Genomic DNA, 5,886 nt, shown 5'->3' with positions numbered 1-5,886 from the left:
GAGAGTTTCCATGGTAACTAAGCATGAATATTACAAAAGGATTAAATTTTTCCTGATGAGCCAATAGAGAGCTTCGACCTGATTACATTTAATGTAAAATCACCTTTGTATCTCCTATAGTAACGGAGATATGCGAGTTTGAAATTTTATATAATGTTATGGTAAACGTGATTCCATAGGATGTATTACATTTTTTCAAAAATCAGAGTGGTTATTTCAAATCTCCACGACGACGACTACAATCATGCACAAATAGATTGTTTGCTTTATTGTTATGAGAGTTTCCATGGTAACTAAGCATGAATATTACACAAGGATTAAATTTTTCCTGATGAGCCAATAGAGATCTTCGACCTGTATTACATTTAATGTAAAATCGCCTTTGTATCTCCTATAGTAACGGAGATATGCGAGTTTGAAATTTTATATAATGTTATCGTAAAACGTGAGGCCATAGGTTGTATTACATTGTTTCAACAATCAGAGTGGTTATTTCAAATCTCCACGACGAAGACTACAATTATGCACAAATAGATTGTTTACTTTATTGTTATAAGAGTTTCCATGGTAACTAAGCATGAATATTACAAAAGAATTAAATTTTTCCTGATGAGCCAATAGAGAGCTTCGACCTGATTACATTTAATGTAAAATCACCTTTGTATCTCCTATAGTAACGGAGATATGCGAGTTTGAAATTTTATATAATGTCATCGTAAAACGTGAGGCCATAGGTTGTATTACATTGTTTCAACAATCAGAGTGGTTATTTCAAATCTCCACGACGATGACTAATATTATGCACAAATAGATTGTTTACTTTATTGTTATGAGAGTTTCCATGGTAACTAAGCATGAATATTACAAAAGGATTAAATTTTTCCTGATGAGCCAATAGAGAGCTTCGACCTGATTACATTTAATGTAAAATCACCTTTGTATCTCCTATAGTAACGGAGATATACGAGTTTGAAATTTTATATAATGTTATCGTAAAACGTGAGGCCATAGGTTGTATTACATTTTTTCAAAAATCAAAGTGGTTATTTCAAATCTCCACGACGACGACTACAATCATGCACAAATAGATTGTTTGTTTTATTGTTATGAGAGTTTCCATGGTAACTAAGCATGAATGTTACAAAAGGATTAAATTTTTCCTGATGAGCCGATAGAGAGCATCGACCTGATTACATTGAGTGTAAAATCACCTTTGTATCTCCTATAGTAACGGAGATATACGAGTTTGAAATTTTATATAATGTTATCGTAAACGTGATTCCATAGGATGTATTACATTTTTTCAAAAATCAGAGTGGTTATTTCAAATCTCCACGACGACGACTACAATCATGCACAAATAGATTGTTTGCTTTATTGTTATGAGAGTTTCCATGGTAACTAAGCATGAATATTACACAAGGATTAAATTTTTCCTGATGAGCCAATAGAGAGCTTCGACCTGATTACGTTGAGTGTAAAATCACCTTTGTATCTCCTATAGTAACGGAGATATACGAGTTTGAAATTTTATATAATGTTATCGTAAAACGTGAGGCCATAGGTTGTATTACATTTTTTCAAAAATCAAAGTGGTTATTTCAAATCTCCACGACGATGACTAATATTATGCACAAATAGATTGTTTACTTTATTGTTATGAGAGTTTCCATGGTAACTAAGCATGAATATTACAAAAGGATTAAATTTTTCCTGATGAGCCAATAGAGAGCTTCGACCTGATTACATTTAATGTAAAATCACCTTTGTATCTCCTATAGTAACGGAGATATGCGAGTTTGAAATTTTATATAATGTTATGGTAAACGTGATTCCATAGGATGTATTACATTTTTTCAAAAATCAGAGTGGTTATTTCAAATCTCCACGACGACGACTACAATCATGCACAAATAGATTGTTTGCTTTATTGTTATGAGAGTTTCCATGGTAACTAAGCATGAATATTACACAAGGATTAAATTTTTCCTGATGAGCCAATAGAGATCTTCGACCTGATTACATTTAATGTAAAATCGCCTTTGTATCTCCTATAGTAACGGAGATATGCGAGTTTGAAATTTTATATAATGTTATCGTAAAACGTGAGGCCATAGGTTGTATTACATTGTTTCAAAAATCAGAGTGGTTATTTCAAATCTCCACGACGAAGACTACAATTATGCACAAATAGATTGTTTACTTTATTGTTATAAGAGTTTCCATGGTAACTAAGCATGAATATTACAAAAGAATTAAATTTTTCCTGATGAGCCAATAGAGAGCTTCGACCTGATTACATTTAATGTAAAATCACCTTTGTATCTCCTATAGTAACGGAGATATGCGAGTTTGAAATTTTATATAATGTCATCGTAAAACGTGAGGCCATAGGTTGTATTACATTGTTTCAACAATCAGAGTGGTTATTTCAAATCTCCACGACGATGACTAATATTATGCACAAATAGATTGTTTACTTTATTGTTATGAGAGTTTCCATGGTAACTAAGCATGAATATTACAAAAGGATTAAATTTTTCCTGATGAGCCAATAGAGAGCTTCGACCTGATTACATTTAATGTAAAATCACCTTTGTATCTCCTATAGTAACGGAGATATACGAGTTTGAAATTTTATATAATGTTATCGTAAAACGTGAGGCCATAGGTTGTATTACATTTTTTCAAAAATCAAAGTGGTTATTTCAAATCTCCACGACGACGACTACAATCATGCACAAATAGATTGTTTGTTTTATTGTTATGAGAGTTTCCATGGTAACTAAGCATGAATATTACAAAAGGATTAAATTTTTCCTGATGAGCCAATAGAGAGCTTCGACCTGATTACATTTAATGTAAAATCACCTTTGTATCTCCTATAGTAACGGAGATATGCGAGTTTGAAATTTTATATAATGTTATGGTAAACGTGATTCCATAGGATGTATTACATTTTTTCAAAAATCAGAGTGGTTATTTCAAATCTCCACGACGACGACTACAATCATGCACAAATAGATTGTTTGCTTTATTGTTATGAGAGTTTCCATGGTAACTAAGCATGAATATTACACAAGGATTAAATTTTTCCTGATGAGCCAATAGAGATCTTCGACCTGTATTACATTTAATGTAAAATCGCCTTTGTATCTCCTATAGTAACGGAGATATGCGAGTTTGAAATTTTATATAATGTTATCGTAAAACGTGAGGCCATAGGTTGTATTACATTGTTTCAACAATCAGAGTGGTTATTTCAAATCTCCACGACGAAGACTACAATTATGCACAAATAGATTGTTTACTTTATTGTTATAAGAGTTTCCATGGTAACTAAGCATGAATATTACAAAAGAATTAAATTTTTCCTGATGAGCCAATAGAGAGCTTCGACCTGATTACATTTAATGTAAAATCACCTTTGTATCTCCTATAGTAACGGAGATATGCGAGTTTGAAATTTTATATAATGTCATCGTAAAACGTGAGGCCATAGGTTGTATTACATTGTTTCAACAATCAGAGTGGTTATTTCAAATCTCCACGACGATGACTAATATTATGCACAAATAGATTGTTTACTTTATTGTTATGAGAGTTTCCATGGTAACTAAGCATGAATATTACAAAAGGATTAAATTTTTCCTGATGAGCCAATAGAGAGCTTCGACCTGATTACATTTAATGTAAAATCACCTTTGTATCTCCTATAGTAACGGAGATATACGAGTTTGAAATTTTATATAATGTTATCGTAAAACGTGAGGCCATAGGTTGTATTACATTTTTTCAAAAATCAAAGTGGTTATTTCAAATCTCCACGACGACGACTACAATCATGCACAAATAGATTGTTTGTTTTATTGTTATGAGAGTTTCCATGGTAACTAAGCATGAATATTACAAAAGGATTAAATTTTTCCTGATGAGCCGATAGAGAGCATCGACCTGATTACATTGAGTGTAAAATCACCTTTGTATCTCCTATAGTAACGGAGATATACGAGTTTGAAATTTTATATAATGTTATCGTAAACGTGATTCCATAGGATGTATTACATTTTTTCAAAAATCAGAGTGGTTATTTCAAATCTCCACGACGACGACTACAATCATGCACAAATAGATTGTTTGCTTTATTGTTATGAGAGTTTCCATGGTAACTAAGCATGAATATTACACAAGGATTAAATTTTTCCTGATGAGCCAATAGAGAGCTTCGACCTGATTACGTTGAGTGTAAAATCACCTTTGTATCTCCTATAGTAACGGAGATATACGAGTTTGAAATTTTATATAATGTTATCGTAAAACGTGAGGCCATAGGTTGTATTACATTTTTTCAAAAATCAAAGTGGTTATTTCAAATCTCCACGACGATGACTAATATTATGCACAAATAGATTGTTTACTTTATTGTTATGAGAGTTTCCATGGTAACTAAGCATGAATATTACAAAAGGATTAAATTTTTCCTGATGAGCCAATAGAGAGCTTCGACCTGATTACATTTAATGTAAAATCACCTTTGTATCTCCTATAGTAACGGAGATATGCGAGTTTGAAATTTTATATAATGTTATGGTAAACGTGATTCCATAGGATGTATTACATTTTTTCAAAAATCAGAGTGGTTATTTCAAATCTCCACGACGACGACTACAATCATGCACAAATAGATTGTTTGCTTTATTGTTATGAGAGTTTCCATGGTAACTAAGCATGAATATTACACAAGGATTAAATTTTTCCTGATGAGCCAATAGAGATCTTCGACCTGATTACATTTAATGTAAAATCGCCTTTGTATCTCCTATAGTAACGGAGATATGCGAGTTTGAAATTTTATATAATGTTATCGTAAAACGTGAGGCCATAGGTTGTATTACATTGTTTCAAAAATCAGAGTGGTTATTTCAAATCTCCACGACGAAGACTACAATTATGCACAAATAGATTGTTTACTTTATTGTTATAAGAGTTTCCATGGTAACTAAGCATGAATATTACAAAAGAATTAAATTTTTCCTGATGAGCCAATAGAGAGCTTCGACCTGATTACATTTAATGTAAAATCACCTTTGTATCTCCTATAGTAACGGAGATATGCGAGTTTGAAATTTTATATAATGTCATCGTAAAACGTGAGGCCATAGGTTGTATTACATTGTTTCAACAATCAGAGTGGTTATTTCAAATCTCCACGACGATGACTAATATTATGCACAAATAGATTGTTTACTTTATTGTTATGAGAGTTTCCATGGTAACTAAGCATGAATATTACAAAAGGATTAAATTTTTCCTGATGAGCCAATAGAGAGCTTCGACCTGATTACATTTAATGTAAAATCACCTTTGTATCTCCTATAGTAACGGAGATATGCGAGTTTGAAATTTTATATAATGTTATCGTAAAACGTGAGGCCATAGGTTGTATTACATTGTTTCAACAATCAGAGTGGTTATTTCAAATCTCCACGACAATGACTAATATTATGCACAAATAGATTGTTTGCTTTATTGTTATGAGAGTTTCCATGGTAACAAAGCATGAATATTACACAAGGATTAAATTTTTCCTGATGAGCCAATAGAGAGCTTCGACCTGATTACATTGAGTGTAAAATCACCTTTGTATCTCCTATAGTAACGGAGATATACGAGTTTGAAATTTTATATAATGTTATTGTAAAACGTGAGGCCATAGGTTGTATTACATTTTTTCAAAAATCAAAGTGGTTATTTCAAATCTCCACGACGACGACTACAATCATGCACAAATAGATTGTTTGTTTTATTGTTATGAGAGTTTCCATGGTAACTAAGCATGAATATTACAAAAGGATTAAATTTTTCCTGATGAGCCGATAGAGAGCA

Source organism: Lepisma saccharinum, unplaced genomic scaffold, assembly GCF_977018435.1.
Source record: "Lepisma saccharinum unplaced genomic scaffold, izLepSacc3.1 HAP1_SCAFFOLD_42, whole genome shotgun sequence".
Taxonomy (NCBI): domain Eukaryota; kingdom Metazoa; phylum Arthropoda; class Insecta; order Zygentoma; family Lepismatidae; genus Lepisma; species Lepisma saccharinum.
Note: the sequence above shows the minus strand (reverse complement) of the source record.